Source organism: Tyto alba, unplaced genomic scaffold (assembly GCF_018691265.1).
Source record: "Tyto alba isolate M040663 unplaced genomic scaffold, T.alba_DEE_v4.0 Super-Scaffold_1000006, whole genome shotgun sequence".
In the NCBI taxonomy this organism is placed as follows: domain Eukaryota; kingdom Metazoa; phylum Chordata; class Aves; order Strigiformes; family Tytonidae; genus Tyto; species Tyto alba.
In genome coordinates this window covers 11,307,790-11,327,599 of record NW_024881272.1, presented here as the reverse complement: position 1 = coordinate 11,327,599, position 19,810 = coordinate 11,307,790, and the positions used below count along the sequence as shown (strand labels likewise).

Genomic DNA, 19,810 nt, shown 5'->3' with positions numbered 1-19,810 from the left:
CCTGTGATCTAAAAAACTGTATATATCTCCTCATAGTCAGGACTTTGCTAGGTTACCTCATTTTTACCCACAGAAGCCAAACTGCTAGACTTTTGGAGACTGCTAGCAATAAATTTTTTTCTATGACAATTATTTTCATTACTGATCTTGACCATCTCTCCAATGAACTCATGAAGAACCTTAATATTGAAAAGCACCTCATAAATAATTTACAACAAACTGAAGGAATATTGAACATTTGTAAATATGACCTCCATTTGCAGGCTTTGTGTCTCTTTTAGGTTTTCTTCTTGAACCTTTGCTACAATTACCTTTAAATCTCCATGAAAGAAGCCGAAGAAATGGGAACTCAGGCTTGTAGAAATATTAGTCATCTTACTAATGGATATTCTATAGCTTGTCCTTTTTTCCACTTCCTCTTACCTGATTCATTCATAACTCAGACAGTCAGACAGACTCTTAATTTTGGTTGGAGCCAATGAGTCTTACAAATGTAATTTATACAGTAGTTGATGATTTAAATGGCAAAAACCCCAAATTGTGTGCTTTTTAAAAATGTAAATCTGTCTGGACCTCATTAATGAAGGTTCTTGACTACAGGAGAAACTATTTCCTCTTTTTTTTGGAAAACCATTTATTGGTGAGATTCAGCTCTTCTTTTCAAAAATTACTTTGGAATCATGGTTTTATTTGTTGTTGTTGTTTGTCCAGTGTTCTCAGCCTAAATCTTGCGAGTGGTGACATGTAGGATGCTGTCAGTGGTGAGACATCATGATGACCACACTGTCAAGACAAACAGTGCAACAGGAAGTTTCATAACACAGGAATTTCAGGGAATAATGGATTTAACTGAACCCTGAGAAACTGAGAAACTTCTAAGCATCTTTAAAAAAAAAGTTATAAAGGGCAGCTGCATGTTTGGGCCAAAGCTCTGCCTATTACTAAAAACTTTGCTACTTTTCAGCTACTTTGCTATCCCATTCTGACTGTATGGAAATCAAAACATACCAACTTCGCTTTAGCCATAACATCTAAGAAAACCTATGAGAATGATGGGTGAAACCAGCTTCCCTCTATTTGGGAACAGCTGAGGCTGCCTGATGGTAAACAGCTTGTGTGTTAATTTGTGCATAAAGCTATCCTGATACAGGTTGTCAAGTTGTTTATTAGTGGGGCCATAATGTGAGAAGATACAAGGTTTCAGTGATCTACTTCATGCATAAATTTCAGCAGTTTTTACTCACTGAAGGTCCTAAATAAGAATCCACTCCTATTGGTGGATCAGTCTCATTTTTCCAAAAGAAGGTGACAAAGCCTGGGTGAAAGATTCTATAGGAGGGACAGGCTTATTTTATTTATTATAATTTTGTGAAATCCATGAGTGTCTACTCTTTTTCTTTTGAATTTGGGATGAGTATATCTGAGAAGTCTGGGGTAAAGCAACACTGGTGGTAGTGCTTTTTGCCTCATCCTGCTGTGTTTAGTACAGATTATGCAGGTGTGCTTAAGGAGCTCCTATTGAGATTTCAATTCTTTTAAGACATTGCTGACTACACCAGATATTGTTGACATACCTGGCATCTGTTTTGGGAGGAGACAGATTTTCTTATAATGGGTTTTACTTTTTTTAATGGAGAGAAGTTCTTTAACTTGAAGAGTCTAAAAAGATTTAAGCCAGATTCCGCTTGCTTCCCCTCCTCGTTATGTTCAGTGTATTACAACTGCCTTGGAACTGTTCCAAAAGAAGGCATAGTTCACTATAAGAAATTCAGACTTAGCTCACTGGTTCTGATTCACATACTTGCTAGTCTGGAAATAAAAAATGAGTGAATATCTTATTTTTCAGCTAAATATTAGAATTAGGCATGGTTTTTGCCTTGTTTCTACTTCTAGTCTTCTTGGATGCGTGAGGGAGAGAATGAGGACAAGACAAAGACATCTATAAAAAGGAATATTTCTTTGTGACCAGAACAGAGATTATTTAGTCTTTCTAGGTGTGCCATTTTTGGTGGCTTAGTTGATGCGATCATCCCTTACTTTCCAAAGTTTTTAGCTCTCAAAGAAGAGGGAGATGCTATTAGAGATACTCTCCTCTATTCTCCACTAGTACACAGAAAAGCTTCTACTGTGGAGTTGTAAGGTTTGCACTTACATTTGCCCTTTGTCATCCACCTGTGCCATTTTCTGGTTGCTATGTTTTTGCAAGCAGGCCATGGGGAAGGTGCTGTCCAGGAAAAACAAAATGGTCATTCTGACAGTGACCAGCAGGAGTCCAGGTAAAGGATCTTTTAACAATTTCTGAAAGAACTTTGTTTTGTATAACAGATATAAACCCAAACTTACTTAAATGTTATTGAGTTTTGTATACATGAAGATAAAGGGACATCATCTTGCAAGTGAAGAATAACACTTTTGTATCCAGTTCAGTTACAGAGACTTCAGATTCCTGCTGAAGCAGAAAAAGATACCCTGCAGTACTCTAAGAGTTACCATGCAATTTCCCACCTCCAGGGACTAGCAACAAAGAACCCATTAGACTTGTCGTGGAAGGCTGAATGCCCTGTTAGCTGAATCACCACACCAGAATTACAGTATTTTAAGAGCTATACTATACAGAATTATTTTGAATTTAAACGATAGGCTTAATATCTAGTGTATTGCTTGTTCCCAGTGTGTTATTTGATTAAAAAGAAACCTGTTGAAGTGTGTTCTCTTTTCTGTGGTATTGTGATAGGAAGATTACAGAGACTTGACTTTATGCCATTTCATCATCCTTATCAGCCAAGGCATAGACTTTTTTGGGTGGTTACGGATCTGTACGTGCTGCAGTTGTTGACTGTGATCAGACCTTTTGTGAGTAAAATAGGACTTTACTCCCCCGCCAGGACTCCTTGCCGATATCCCTACTGTGCTCAGCACTTGGCCTTGCAGTATTTTGTTTGCATACTGCTAGTATGAGTCTTCAAGTTTCACTGAGAGATCATGAGATAATGGGATACTTGGGTAAGCCTTGAAATGAAGATGTAGAGTGCTATCTATGCCTGCTTTCTTTTGGTGTTGTGTTTTTTTTTTTTTTTTTTTTTTTTACCTATCACATCACCTTGTGGTTTTAAAATGATGATGTATTTTAGGGCACAATTACAAAATCCTGAGGTAAAATATATTTCTATTAGTACTACATCCAAAGAAAGATACAAAAAACTCTACTGTTGGAAGACTTCCTCTATTTCCATCTCTTATTTGCTTTTATTTTCATCTTCAGCACCTGCATTATTAGAGGACAATACATTAACCAGACATCTCACAAGCCAGAATCCTACGTCGCTTGATCACTTTTGGGGTAAAATTTAGCTAGACTGCCTAAAAATGCTTATTGGTCTCTATGGATTTGTTCTGAATTTATTTAATACAAAGTGTAATATAAAAAGCCCTCTCTGCAGTTAATTAGCCCCCAGGTTATTGCAGGCCCCAAAGCATTGTATTTGAGTTGTCATTGCTACTTGCAAAGATCAGCAGGATTTAATTCTTGTGTTACACAAAGTAGATTGCATGTGCTTATCTGGCTAGTGTTAATTCATTGTTTCTAGGCTCTAATTTCATTTTTAATTTTCTTGGATATTAAAGATGGTGCTAAACATGAGGAACTTTGCTGAAATAAGATGTGTTACACTGAGATAGTACCAGTTTAAATTACAGCAGAACTGAGCATGAAGGCTTATCCAGAATCATGCTATCGTAGCTGGGGGCAAGATTTGTTTCTGTTACATGATAAACCTAAAACAAATAGGGCTCATTCAGACTCCTTTGGGATAGGGTAGACCTAAGCTTATTAATTATTCCTGTTTTCTAAGGAGAAAACGTCAGGTTTCCTTCATTTGATAATCCTGTTTTTTCAGAAAACATTTACACATGTTCCAGTACCCAGTTGGCAGCGTCAGGAACTCTTCAGTGGTTAGAGAAGTGGCAGAAGGTTAAATCATCTGACTTTGATGTGATGTTGATTGTTTACCCTTAGTGTACAATAATATCTTAAAAAAATGAAGCAAAGTGGGTGTATTCATTACTGGACAAACACAACTGACAAGTTAAAGAACATGTGACTCTCTTCAGCTGAGACCAAAGTGCTTCATTTATAATGGAGATTACGGTAAGAACCAAATGAAGTTGTCTAAGGGAAAATGATGTCTCCTGAGCCTTTATTCTGGTTTGGCCACCAGTTAATAACACGACCAGCACTTAACAACAAGATGCAGGACTGTATTATCTTTTAGCAAATGCCAGTCATGTGCAATCCAAACAGGTCAATTACTAGCAAATCTCTGAAGATCTCCTGAAACCTCAGAAGAGTTAGAGATGCCAAGAAAATGTCTAGATGCACAGAGACACAGGAACAGAAATAGGGCACAAACCAATTTGCAGAAATGGAACTTAACCCTTAGAGGGAAGAACCCAGCCTGCTACATATTCATTTCCATTTCATTAAATATTTATGGAGAGACATGCATGTAATGTGATTCTAAATTATGGAAAAAGCACAAACGGAATCTGCACTGTTTCAGTCACATTTAATCTATTTTCTTCAACCTTTCTGTATCTTGTAAGCATAATGGACAAACGTGATTTTTTCTGCTATTAACATGCTAGACATTTGAAAATTAACATGTTGTCTTGAATAATTCTAAATCAGCACACACATAAAATAGAGCATAGAAGCCAGTGATAGCCTGCTCTTCAGCTCAATACGCATGTCTATGACCTATTAATATTAATGAAACCTGCACACAAGCATGTGGGGATAATTGACCCCATTAAATTCCATTTACTCATGAGCTACTTTGTAAGGTTTGCCCCTTAGTTACTGTAGTTTTTACCAAGGATGAAAGTTGGAACAACATGTATACCAACCAAAGACAATTTCAAAAATAGCTTTTGTGGGAAAAAAAAAAAAGAAAAAGAAAAAAAGAAAGGAAAATAGTTAAAAAAAAAAAGGAAAAAGAAAAAGGAAAAAAAAAAGGAAATACTGCTAAGAAACATATTTTCATCCAAACTTTCAACAGCTAATGAAAATAACTTTACCTTATTTTAAACTTTTATTCAGACAGGACATCAGAATCCTTGAGGAGATGAAGAACTTCAGCCTGGGTATATTTTTACTGGGGTCTCTAGTGAATGGTGTTTTCATTTGCAGGACTGTGCTGAGCTGGGCAGACACGGGAAGGGTGAGCAATATTTCACACACATACCTGGAGATCTGGATCCATTCAAGGCCGTGCTGGACAAGGCTCTGAGCAACCTGATCGAGCTGCAGGGAGGCTGGACTTTAATGGTCCCTTCCAACACAAACCATTCTGTGATTTGAATTTTTTTTTCTTAAATTCTGGGAATCTTGTCTTCACTGAGATTTCTTTCATGCTTTTTCTGTTGTCTGTCTGAGAAAGGCAGTAAACCAAGAGAGTCAACCTGTTGTGTTTTTAATGGCCCATCTCTAAACACGTGAAGATTACTGATTTAGTTCACTGGAGAGGATGCACCTAATATCTCTCCTGATTAGTGCTAAGTGGCATTCAAAGTTGTAGACAACAATGCATGAATCATTTTTGTAGCTTTTGTCAAACAAGTGATATATTCTCCTTGGCCAGGAATGGCTGATCTCTTTCAGCTGATCTCTTCTTTAAAAGAATGAGCCTGTGATATACAATTGGTTTTGCAAAATTACGTGCAACTGTAATCTAACCCCCCCCAGACATACAGAAAAAGGAAGAATACTAGCAATATAACTAGCATTAGTATTGCTGTAGCTAGTGCTTTGTAATAGATATTACTCAAAATCATTTTCCTGACAGTAATTTTACTTATTTTCTTGTAACATTCTTATTTTATAACGATCTCAAACAAGTATCTTGGAACAAATCTCACAAACAGTGAGATCAAATCTTTCCCAAAAGGAGCCCTCAGATTGCAAGAGCTGTTGTACTCCTTATTCTTTGTACATAATACAGAAATTAGTATTTTTACAGCCTTAGCACACCTTCAGAACCCCCTTGTTCGGGCTGCAAGGCACCTGAAGAAGGGTCCAGAATCACGCTCACTGTCCCCAGACCTGGACTGGGTCTACACAAGACGCGATGTCTCTGGCAGCTTCAGACTGACACAGTGCTAGTTGCACCAGACCAGAATGAATAATCTCCAGACATGAGTTACTGGCACAATTAAAGCAAGAGCACAGCTGACTGACATACTGAACAAAAGAGCTTTGGCAGAGCTTACAGTGGAAAAGCATATAGAGGAAATTCACTCTTGGCGTTGAACGCACCCGAGTAAAAGGAGGACAAACTGCTGATTAACAAGCTCAGACTCTGCAGACCAAATACCAAAGGATGAACAATGGCAATAACACTCTGTTATGTCTCTCTACAGCATGCATGCAATTTATCATTAAGTTATATTCCATAGGCAGCTCCAGCAGTACATTTTCACAGTCTAATTGATGCTTATGAGATTTGGCTTGCAGCTTTCAAAAAAAGTCAAAAGTACAGAGAATTCTGGTCCATCCAACAAGAAAATCAAAGCCCTGCAATGTTAGTTATAGCTGCAATAGATTTTTATGACTCCAACACAGCTAGGTCACTGGGTAACACGGACAGAATGCAGTCGTGCCTCAGAGGGTGCACGTTTACCTGGGCTGCAGGGGCTTCCTCATAAAGCACAACACGCTGATCGCTCCACAGAGCTCTGGTAGGTTTGGGAGGCATGTCTGCCTTCTGCAAAAGTCAGCTCGGCCCCTCTCGGAGGGACATATGTATCCTCACATTGACTAATTTGATTCTTTCGGCAACTTGTACCAGTTGGTTTGCTGCAGCAGTCAGGTTTACTAGTTCCTCATTCTCAGGGTCACCTCCAGAGCCTCTCACAGATTTTCATCTGCCTTTTCCCTGCCTGTGCTATTGAGATCAGTGCAAATAATTGATTACACAGAGCCATTACTGGCAATTTCATATCTGAGTTCGGTTGGAAATTTTGAGTGAATACCCTCTACTCCAAGTGTACTTGTTTGACACTTTAATCTGATGCAGACCTGGAGACACTTTTGGTCTTATATGGGAACCTCCCCGTCTTCCTCTACTGATAACTGATGCAAATAATACATAGATGTTTCCCGTAATGGCCTTCTGTTCCAGAACTGCTCCTTTTGCATCTCTGTCATGTGTTGGCACCACCAATTCACCACTAACCTTCTAGAGCCTGAGTTAAATGAACATAGCTTTATTAGGTTTGTATGTTTAGCAAATCACTCTCCAAAATGTTTGTCTGTTTATTGCGGTTTTAGTTAACTTCAGTCTATTCTATTATCTATTTTTCTCTACTGACCATGGCTTACTTTCTGAAGGATGGCTTTTTACTCCTGATAACCATGTTCTCTGCCCTTCTGACATGATAACTACTTTTGTTACTCAAAGAGGCTATTTAATGATATGCACTTACACTGAACCTTCATTGTGCCTTTAAGCAGACTCCACGAGGACTGTGCTAGCTGCTCCTTTATTTACTTAGCCTTGCCATTTTAAGATAAATTGCTCCACAGCTTGATATTTTTGACTACGTCCTTCTGTGAGGAGTTGAATTTGAGAATGGCAATGTCAGTACGTAATTCTTTTCCTTATACTTAGAGAGCTGTCAGCTTCGCTCTGCTGAATGTGTCTGACCAGTATGTGGTACTGGTGTCCGGGTGTCTCAGCCAATGCCTTACCTCAGCTCTCACTCCTCAGGTAAAGCCGTTAGAGCATCGCTCCAGAGAGAAACGGTACAGCAGTGAATGCACTGCTGTGGCACACGACACTGTCTCCTGTGGCAGCTGTGAAAGGACCTTCTCAGGGCTCGACCATCGCCGGGAGAGGTGCTGCGCACGTGTGCCAGGGGAGGCACAGCCCCCAGCTGAAGAACCTGCAGACAAAAATATGAGCTTGAGTTTCCAACTTTTCAAGTCCTGTGAGAAAGAGAGTGGTCCGCTGGTGAAACGCAGCGTGCTAGGAGAGGTCTTCTGCACGCAGTGCTTTCACATTACACTTGGCCTGCTAGTTGAGTAACACAATATGGCATTACCTGATTTCTCCAGTGCTTATAGCAAAATGACTTCATGATAAAAGCATTCACGTTCACCTATACAACTTCAGATTTTGCAAGACTGTTAGGTTTCTAATAATGAAAAACATGGTTTTATTCAGATGATCAAGTAGCCATAAATAAAGAGCTCACAGGAGCCAGCTGACAAATAAACTTTTCATATGTTAGGTATGTATGGTGATGTAGTTTGTGGTGACAGCACATTGTTCAGAAGAGCAGGTCATGTGCTGCTTCCTATTATACCAGTGTCGACCCAGAGAATTTCCACTGTCTATATTTCAACCAGTTCACCTAAGATAAAGATCTCTACACAGGATTTCACAGCCTTTTTTGCCACTGTATAGTATTATTAAAAAAAGAAAGTACTGTAGGGGTCAAATAACTTTCAATATTGTTTCTGATAATAAATGCACTACAAATGGTTTAGTCTCATCCATTAATCATAATAAAATCATAAACCAAAAGAGGCTGAAACAGATTTCAGTAAGGCATCAAGCCCTTCTCCTGCACTGTTATGAAATTTAGGCCTGTGACACGAGGCAATGCCTATCACAGTGACTGTCATGGGAAACCGGACACCTCAGGGTAGACATTGCTGCTTTAGGTCTCACAATGACAGGACTTTGTGAGGACCAAGTCCCCAGCGCTTTAATTATTTGTAGCAAAAATAAATAAAGATGAAATTATAAAAGGAAGATAGAGGGGACAGTTCTGAGGGACAAGTTAAGAGGAGTCCGAAATGCATCGTGCCACGTGCGTGTATACAAGAACCACAAGAAGGAAAACGGGAAGCTGTAAGCAGAGGTGGGCTGGCAGAACAGAGTCTGGGAAGACGCACAGGCAGGGCTAAGCCCAGACTGACTCTCAGCCCCTTCCCCTGCCAGCCTCTGGAGCTGGCCGGCTGGGGCAGATGTGCTGGGAGCCCCCGGCCCCGGGCCCGGGGCGCTGCCTGCCTGGGCTGGCTGGGCGCAGCAGCCCTCGCCCCGGCCGTGCTCCCGCGGGCGCCGGCGGCCCCGGCTGAGGGGGAAGAGGAAGCACTGGACGTGTCACAGGCCAGAGAGGTGCGGGAGGTGATGCTCCCGCCAGCCAGAGCCCTGCCGGGGCTCGCTGACCGGGCAGACCGGAGCGGGTAAACCGGACCGAAGGCACACGGAGACAGCGCGCCGAAAGTAGGGCAACAGCCACGCACAGAGCCTGAGCGGCCTACCTGACACTAATGGAAAAAGGGATTTCAATAGCTAAAACCTGGTATGTCGAACCGAGCTGAAGATATAACTCTAAGTATGTATTTCTGGGCCGTAAGAGGACTGGTAGAGAGTAAAAATGATATCCATCTTACTCCTCTCCTGGAGGATTTGTTTCCCCCCCCCCATATTTTAATATCACAAAGAGATGTTATTTTCAGTCTAAATAATTCATTTTTTATATGTAAACTCAAGAACAACTGGAAATCTGGTTCCAGGTTCAGAAGTGAGATGTATGGATGTACATTCATGTACAAACACCTTTTACAGAAGCATAAACATACTTAACCCCTGCCCCCCATATTTCTCTGTCTCCAAATATCTGCGTTTCATTATGCACCCTCACAGACGATTTTTTTCCTTTCAAATATAAGATCTAGGATAGGTTGTTTCTGAGAGATAAATATAAACCAGATATTACATTTCTAATTCTCAATTAATCAAATGCTGTACATGAAAAGGCAAAGGTCAGATTCTATTCAGATTTGTAACAATGTAAAAAAAAATCAGAAAAATTTGCTGTTACTCTTTTCCTAAGTACCACAGAAGAATCTGCCATTTTTCTGTAACGGAACAGCATGGAATAATAAAACTCTGTATTTCAGGAGCCCGTTTCTATGTGAACACTCTCATTTCACAGCCAATTCAGATTAGCTCTACCATCCTTGCTGGAGTGGGAGTCATGTAGGTTCATTGTCATTTTATGGATGAAATTATTTAAGAAGAAACATTGTGACTTGCCTGATGCAATGTAAAAGAATATTGTCTGAAGAAGAAATGGGACCCATGTCTGTGGCTACCTAGTTGCGTGCATTAACCTCTAAGCTTTCCAGCAGTGTGATGCATACCAGAAGATGAATTTCCCACCTATTCTATTTTTTTTTTTGGTGGTGGTCCCAGGATAACATTAATACCTCAAAAGAAATTAGTGTTATTTATATGAGATGGGAGGAGGTATTTTAAGGAGATGTTAATATTTAGGTGGTTAATTTATTTTCCCTAGGGCAAATTCTGCTTGTGCTTTCCAATGTGCAGTTTACACTGCCATCAGTAGCACTTCTCTGGGTACAGCTGTCTGGACTGGCAGAGCGATGAGGGGCAGGGAAAGAGAAAACCCACAGGTTTACCTGCTCACTTCATGAAACAAAGGTATACCCGGCACCTTGCACCTACTTCTGGCCTCCCTTGAGGGCCCTTCTGAGTATCAGCACTATAGCTAAAAGACATTTATTCCTTCTCCTTCATTTGAGCAGTAGCAAAGCTGGTGGAAACTGTCATATTATCCTTGGAGAGATTTACTATTAGAATATTAGAACTAATATTCGAATATTACTATTAGAATATTCTAATAGTAATTAATTCTGATATTACTATTAGAATATTTACTATTCTAATCTACATTTCTCATCTCTTCTTTAAAAAATAGGTTTGCTTTTTTTCACGCGTTGACTAAATAGTTGTGCTAAAATGCAGGTAAAACTTCTCTCTCAGCAGTCAGTGACACTGAGCTACATGTAGTCCATGGCAAAAACACATCCAAGAACACGTTTCATACTATTTCCCTTCTCTTTTTGGCACAGCATGGAATTTAATGATACATATGCTAGACTCACATGACAATAGTTTTGACAGCTGTGGGGGAAGGGTGGTCGGTGTTGTGGCTGAACTCCTCACCCGTTCCCATGGGGGAGAGGGTGCCTTGCAACTAGACAGATGGCTCCTACAGAAGGTCAGCAGAAATGGTCATGCATACCCTACTTATTTTTGCATGGTATTCATTGATTCAAACTGCTTCTGAGTGTCTCTCCCCCCTTTTTAATAAGAGTTTTATCATGTTTTTAAATCTTTGCCTATTTCAATGTGGCTGATTTAATTTCACACAAAAAAGTGTGGGAGCAGCAGTCTCAGTTCCCCTGGATAAACACTGGACTACGTGCTACTTGTGTTTGACTATGTCAGCTGTGAGCTCTGTAAGTATGAAGTTCTGCCAGGTCAGACATAAATCTTTTGTCAATGAAAGGGGTACATTATCTGCTTCTCAGCTGTTTTTTTTTTTTTTTTCTCTAAACAGCTACCTGAGGTTTAAGATAAATATTCAACGTGGTTATTTAAAAGAAAAAAAGAAAAAAAAAAAAGAACGCTTTCTCTCATGCACTGTACATTAATGGCAAATCATAGAAAGCAGGGATCAGTGCTCATGGCATGTCCCAGGTCAGTCTAAAAATGTAGTGGTGCAGTGAAAGGATTTCTAAAGAGGCCAAGAATGTAACAATACTTTGACTGTAATATACTTTGTACCTTCTGAGTCGGTCCCTTGCAGTGAAGCTCCCAGATGCAGAACTCTTGAGGCAACTGGGTGCAACTTTTCTGGGTTAACAAAGCTGTGCCCTGCTTCCTCAGGAACAGTCAGTCCCAGCATGGGGTTGTGAAGAGGGTTACGTTGAATTGGGATCCTTATTCTCAGCCAACGTCTTGTTGTTCCCAGGTATCTGCATATTGAAAAGCATGAAGAAATTAAACTGATGACTAGCCAAATGCCAACAGCTTAAAGGTTCATGGATTTAGTAGCTCTCCATGAATCCAGTCAATCTCTGCTCTGTTTTCAAGTCCTGTAGATGTTGAATTTGAGTTTTGGTATTTCTGATACCATTTCAAGGTGATCTCAGCCTTGTGTGGGTAAGAGGATATGGTTAGGCAGTGCTGTTGGCCTTGCACTATCCCACACCCCCAAACATCCCCAACACTCACCCCCAGCTCTCTGTGAAATTTGGCTGTTTCTCACATAACTCCTCCTTAACCACCCGTGAATTCCTCACAGCACTATCTGTAAATTTGTCAGCTTCTCACCCTGTGATCTGTCACATCCAGAAATTTCTTGTGCCACGTCCAGTAGTTTCTCACGTCTTGTTCTGCTCGGTGCGCCCCAGGCCAGGGCACAGGCAGCGGTCCCATCGCCTGCAGCCCTGGCAGCCAGCGTCACAGCCTCGGCCTGCTGCTGCGGGACAGAAACGGCTATTCTGCTAGGGTTCATCCATATGTATGGTACATAAAAAGTAAAAATAAAAGTTAATGGTTTGAACCTGATACCCTTTTCTCATGCTGCTTAGTTCCTGATCACTTATGGAAGGAGTTATTTGGGAGAAGAGGATGTACCATCTGGTCCCATACAAGGGTAAAGCCTTCAGTTAAATAGGAGCTTGAAAGGAACATAAAGATGTTTGTGACCAGACTAAGGAACTGGAGGCCATTGTGGGAAGCTACTCGAGTGGATGATGGGTTCAGATCTGACAAAACAGAACTTGGAGTCGAGAAAATTCTAGTTTAGGAGAAACGTCTTTGAGGAGGAATGGAAAACTAAATAAACCCACAGTAATTGTAGGAGCTGTAGATAAGATTATACATATTAGATTTAGATAGATCCTCCGAGGAAAATAAAAACGTCTCAGTGTAAAAAATTCAGCTACAATAGCAAAGTAGACAGGCTTGCAAGTGCATAGGTCTTGCAATTTTGGAAAACCAAGCTATGCATATATGATTTGTTGCATTTTTGTTGTAGAAGGCTTTATCCCACTTTTATGATTTTAGGATTAATAAACATTATCCAAGTCAAGCATAAAATGGGCAGCACCTCATTCAGCACATTCACTGGAATTTCCAGTGTATTTATCATTTTCTGCTGGGAGCATGGTTATAGCAATGATTAGAAAACAATATGGCAGGAAACTCTTGATGTTAAACATTTGAGTTATGCATCACAGATTGTCTCAAATTCTCTGACTTTTTAGATTTAAATCTTTTCAAAGTTTTCCTGAAGCTTTTGGCACATTTTCTGCAAAATGTGTACAAAAAAGACAGAAGATTCATGGAGGACTCTAGCCTTCTGTTATTGTTTAAACACTGATGCTTAAGGTTTAAATTTACAGGGAACAAATCGCTCTACATCAAAATTAAGGTGTTGCATGTTTATTTACAGACCAAGCTCCAGTAGTAATGTGTATTTGTCATGGAAACTGATTTGAATTTAATTCTAAACCCTGTTTTGCGCGAGGAAAATGTGAGTTTCATTTTACTTGTCTCTGTTTTCAATTATAATTTGACAAAAGAAATAACTGCATTACCTATTTGATTTGCCAGAACTTTATCCCAGCACCACCTGTTGAGCCCTCGGCACTTGAATCCTGACATGTAGCAGAGAACAAAATTATGCAGTTGGCATACTAACCAGTAAGGATGCCAACAAAAGCATAATATAGCCTTTGTACTCAAAGTACAACAAAATATATATTAAGCTACCAACTGCAAAGGTTTAAGCAAGCCACATTTAATTATACATGAACATATCTTTCCAACAAATAACTCCGTAGAAAAATGGTGTGGAAGTCAGAAAGGACCCTTTTTGTATGGTTTGCTTTGGTAAATATCACAAGCTTAAAATAAACAAAGTTTCACAAAACCACAGTAGATTTACATTAGAGATGGCAAGAAGATAGCCAGCTAGTTTATACAAATAAATGAGTTCAACACTATCAGCTTCCCAGTTTAAGAGAAATGCCCCACGCTCATGTCAGGCGGGGGAACCGACCTAGAGCAGCACTGCTCTCCCAGGAAGGTGGAAGAAGAGGCTCCCAGTACCAGTCTGGATCAAAACCTCTCTTCTGCAGGCAACTGGGACCAAAGCGGTGGGGATCAACTGCGTCTCTGAAACGTGTTTCTTGAAGCAGCGCTTTGCCACCAACGTAATCACAACTGCTTTCCTGGCCCTCCCGACCTGAGATCTGCACAGAAATGGGGCAGAAGTTGAAGGGAGATAGGGCTGGTCAGGAGGGATGAGGCAAAACCTCTGCCCCGCGGTTCTGCAGAGGTCAGGTGAGGTCAGCACAAGGTCTGTGAACTCACGGGGGATTTGCACACTGGGAAGGGATACCAGTGGCTCTAGCTGTGATTCCTGAGTTTCCAGAGTTTCTTCAAAAAGATGAGTTAAAACACTGCATGCTTTTTAAGGGACCCTTTAAATACTGGTGAAAATGACAATTTACAGACTTTTATCACCTCCCCAATAAGCCTAAAGGAGAATTAAGTCTGGAAACTTGATTATGGTGTTTCTATTTCAAAGAGACTGTTGATCAGAAAAATGATATTAGATATAAAAAGAGGATTGTGTTCAAAGGTAAGGAGAAAACAAGGAGTGAGATCTTACTCCTGCTCACACAGAAATTGTCACAACTGCCCTCAGACAGATCCAAGGATGACGACAGGGTAGGGCAGAAAGAGCTAACTGACCCACAAGGAAGGGAAAAGCAGTTTGGGAAGTATAAGGAGAGGTTAATGGCCAGAGTTGCAAAAATTCTCCTGATGCATTTGTACAGGGCTGAGCACAAAGGTTCTGATGCTGGCTAAGGCTTTTGTCAATATTTTCATATGAAGCATAAATGAAAGACAGTTAAAACTTTGGATAAGGAACCAAAATGCTGTACGTTAAATGAAGCACCTAGAAAACCTTTTAGAGGCAATGAAGTACAGCTTTAAAATAGCTTGGGAAAAAACCCAACTAGTTTTGTAAACAAGGAAACAAACCAGCTGTAAATCACAGAGTAACTAAAAGATTTTGCTTACTGTGCTACCTTTTGCCCTCTGAGCTACTTAACTATTACCACTGTAGGCTCATAGAAGCCTGAAGGGAGGAAGTACCTCTTGGAACCTGTTAGCTACCACCAGGTACAAAGTTCTGATATATGATTCCAGAACAGTACAGATGCAATCCAGAAAGTTTAGTGAGGAAGAAAGTCCGCTGATAGAAAGTGGGACATTTCAAACTGTATCCAGAAAAATGGAATATAATTCTGCATGTGGACTTTTTTCTTACCAATGCACTGCAGAACTCAGCAGAGATTGGGGAATCTCCATCTTTGGAGGGTTCAACTTGACTGGGCACAGCCACGAGCAACCTGATGTAATGAGACCTGCTTTAAGAAGGGGACAAAATGACCTGCAGAGGTTCCTTCTTGCCTAAATTATCTATGATTTTAAAACTGACCTAAAGAAATCAGAAATCTTTTCCTTACAGTGTTATTAAATTTTACTGAGGTGCAATTTTTTGTCTTATTTGTTTAAAGGTTGGAATTATGTATTTACTATTTATAATTATATTATAAAGTTATATATGTGTATATAAATATACATATAAATATACATACTTACAATAAATATACACTATATAATTATAAATATACATTATATAATTATGTATGTACTATATATATTTTTTGGGGTAACTATTTATGTAAATGTATTTTCATTATTTATTTACTTTTTGTTTAAGGAATTGATTAAATAGAAGTAAAATCCGTAAATGGTCCAGTAAGTATACTGGGTGCGTGTGGTATAAACCCAACGAGCCAGTGAGAGTGCTTGCCTAAAACTCTAAAATGGTGGCTTGAAACTTACCCAACGTCCTTAGTTTTTCTGTGCTGAAAATGTAAAGTGACAATTGTTAATGAGAAAAACTTTCCTTCAAATTTGCAATATAAACTGTAAAACACGTGCTAAGAGATAAACCACATCTAGGAAAGCCAAATCTAGTTGATCTCTCCTTCTCAATTGCAAATATCCTTTGTGGTAGCCACATTTCATTCAGGAAAATAAGACGAGAGGAAGTGCACATACGGCAGATAGTTTGGCATCGTCCACTCCTAGATTTCTCAGATGTCTAACAGCCAAGAAAATGTTCCATCATTTTAACTTCTTTCAGATAGCTGATACCATGTAATTTTTACTCTAGATGAAGACTTCAGATGAAATATCTCACTAGTGTTTGAATATGGCATTAAATAAGTCTCCTATAATAGAATTCATCATCTTCTCCTAATTTCTCCCTCGTTCAAAATAACTACAAATTCTTAAATTGCAATGCGGGCCTTTGAGATTTAAAATCATAAACTAGTAAGAAAACTCAGTCCAGAAACAGACTGCATTGTTTGCTGCCTTTCACAGCATCTCCAGACTATTTTTGCTGCCTTTCAAATAGCCTTGCAAAGACACTGAGAACACTGGAACACTTCTGCCCATCAGGCATGCAAGGAAGCTGCAGGTGAATTGGTGAGCTGTGGGAGGGCTCTACAAGTAGCTTTTTCACCCTTGACTGCTTTAGGGAATTTAATGAGCCCACCCTGAGGCTAGCATTTCAGCTTAAAATTGAACTTTTTGCATGTAAAAGAGCCATGAAAATTGTGAAGATTTACAGGTAGATTATAGTAAACTGTACAACAGGCTGCATCTTTTCAGGCAATCTTTGAAGTCTGCTCTGAGTAACGTAAATGCCTCAGTTACTGCTCAGCTCCACTGTCATTCAACAGGTAATTGCTATTAGTCCCTTGTATCATCATATAAAGTGGGATTCACTACTGAATTTAATTCCATTTATATCTGGATCATTTTGGAAGAATTAATAATTCTTAAATTAAATGTCAATAGTTCTTACATTAGTTTAGTGTTTTGTGTCTGCAGCACTGCTCCAAGCAAGTGCCCCCACTTTGCATCACATTTCTCTTATTATTTGAGTATCCTGATAGCACACACTTATCCTTTAGCAGAAACCAGTGACCCTGGGGATCCTTTCACTTTGAGTTTACCTGTCACTGAAGGTGACTGAGGTCAGCTGGCTTAAAATGACTGATCTATAACCCACACCTCCTGAAAGGAGAAATTAAATCCAAAGAGAGAGTCTCATAAATTCCCAGGGAGATCTTAGTATCATAAAAATAGACTTGACACCATTCCAAAGTTTAGCCTCTGCCTTGATAAAGAGGAATCAAAACCAGCTTTGGTGCAGATCCTCCACAGGAGATACTTCTCAAAGCACTACTGAGCAGTCAGTGCCTTCCTTATCTTGTGGCAACTTGTCACTGATCCCTCTGCCAGCTTTCAGTGATAGTGAGATACCGCAGCTGACTAGAAGTGGGAGAGAAAAAGAACAATGTCTTTTCATACTTCCCCATTTACTTCTCTGTGTCTCCTACTTTACATCATTATTTGTGAAGATACTTCTGTAGAACTGGGCTCAGGGTGATTGATGCAGGGTGCAGAGGAGTTTCTATAGAAAATCCTACCATATTGAATAGAATTCTGTAGAAACAGCTCTAGGAGCTTAATGTATTTGTAGAATTAATCATGGTACATTTTTTTGAGCCACCTATTAAAGCTCTACATCAAGAATAATATTCGCTATTGCATTCTATGGAGTTTTTGCTGGAGCTTGTCCTGTTCTGCTTCCTGCCCATCGTAATCACATCGTTCCTGCTGCAACCTGAGCCTTTCACCGTTCTGGAAACTGGTTGAGATTTACCCAGTACTACTTCCCAACACAAAGTGATTTCCTGTCTCAAATGACTGAACTGTTGCATTGGGAAGAGAAGGAATTTAATTTCACTGTCACCCTCTGAGCTAGTAAGATGATTCATCAGTTTGTTTATGCTCTGAAGGCTGCCAGTGAGGAGCATGCTGTGGTAAGGGGCACTAAAATGGGTGATGATTTCATTTGGCAGCACCTAATACCGACTGTTTACCTTGGCACTTGCCCATTTAGGCAGCTATGTACACTAGTCAACTTAAGAAACAGGCATGAAATTATTACCATAAATTGCCTTCAAAGAATTTTCTCAATTCATGATTGTCTTAAAATATATAAACACATTTTTACCACAATGATTTTGGCCATTTCAAGGGATACCCAATACACAGGGGACTTTCCCCCTTCATATGGCTGTAAAAACAAACCACTGTGGCTCTTGCCAAACTTGTTCAAAGTTTACATGGATTTGGTTGGATAAATGTGGTGGAAAACTATGTCCAGTGTTCTGGGTACTGGACCATTCACCTCCTTACATCTCAACAGTGCATATTCCAAGCTTTAATGCAGATTTCTAAATTAAGTTTATTATTATTTGGATTATAATATTTAAAAAAATAGACCATATGAAATAGAACATCATTTTGGCTCTGTAAAATGTGGCTCTTCCTGATGCTTTTTTTTTTCTAATTGGAAACAGTAGCTAGTGATTTCTGCTCTGCTTTTCTTGGATGCTGCTGTTTTAGGGTTTTCTATTGCCTGTAAGAACAATTGCTCCTCACATGCTATTGAAATAGATCATCTTGTGATAGACCTCGAGATGACACAAATGCTATACTGAAGGTATCTGGTACAGTGGCAAAAAACATGGAGCTTGTCCTGTCTCACTACCAACTTCATTAAATTTCTGTGTGGTGGGTAGTTGAGTGAAATCAATAGGGTATTCTGCTGGACTTTTTAATGGACTATGATATACACTATTGACAAGAATTATATAGTAACAGAGAGGTTCCCACTCCTCCTTAAGTTTCAGCATTATACAGGAGAAGGCAAAATAACCTGTTTAAAAAAACCCTAAAACATTATTTTGAAGGAGAACATTATTTTGCATGGCTGTAAACTAATAAAACTTCGGATTTTTTTCAACGTCATTGGAAACAATCACAACATAAGTATTTTGTCAGAAGGAAAGTTTGCAGACAGCAAGCAGAGATATTTGTTTGGTTGTCTTTGGCACTCCTTGTATTCAAATCGGGTTCCAGGACTATCGATACCTAGGAGTCCCTCAGCAGGAGCTCTCAGCAGAGATCAATAGTTATTCCCGCAGCAGGTCATCAGGCACATAACTTACCGAGGTGGAAGGCTCAGTGCTTTTGACCTCTCTCCTACCTCAACAAATAAATCTGAGGCTAGGGCAGGCGTATCACTGGTCTCAGGCTGGGGTCCTTCCGGAAATTCCTCCCTTAATTAGCGACCCTTTAGGAAAGAATTAATTAATGCACTCAACCTGGTTTGGTGCTGTGTCTGTGTACGGAGCACGAGCACGCCCCTGACAGCCGATAATACGCGGCTGCACTCACAGAGGATTTGGGCTCCGCTCCGCTTCCCGGGCTGAACGCTCGGCACACCCGTGGGTGACCTCTGACGGGGAAGGTTAAGTAGGTGTCGCTACAGATGGTCTGAAATTCAGGAGAATTATCCTCCGGTCGGGAAACTTCCCCTCCGGAAAGTCCCACCTTCCCACCGCCGACCTCCCCGAGGGCCGGGCGCTGCCCCGCCGCCCGGGGGCACGGCCGGTGCCGGGCGCTCCGCCCCCCGCGCGCACCTCGCGGCTGTGACGTGACACCCCCCGCGCGCCGCGCGCCGCGCCCAGCAGGGGGCGCTGCCGGCCGGGCCTGGCGCCGCCGCGCGCGCCCCGGGCCTCGCGGGCAGCAGCTCGTGCGGCGCCGGCCGCGGCGGCGGCGGCCGAGAGCGCGGGAACGCGCGTGGCGCCCCCGCGGCGCGCTGGGGTTGGTCCCCCCGGGCTGCGCCCCGGCGGAAACGCGAGCACCCGGAAACTCAGTTCTGGCGAAGGGAAAAGGGCGGGGAGGCAGCGATGGAG

The 19,810-nt window shown here is 40.7% G+C and overlaps 1 long non-coding RNA gene across 1 annotated transcript; it reads right to left on the bottom strand.

Moving 5' to 3' along the window:
• Positions 1–5,020: 5,020 nt before the first annotated feature.
• On the bottom strand, positions 5,021–12,359 carry LOC116963500. Its single transcript, XR_004408213.2, has 4 exons — positions 12,213–12,359; positions 11,664–11,854; positions 7,748–7,941; positions 5,021–5,429 (listed from the first exon to the last, which is right to left on the bottom strand). It is a non-coding gene; the product is annotated as an uncharacterized LOC116963500 (long non-coding RNA).
• Positions 12,360–19,810: the final 7,451 nt, after the last annotated feature.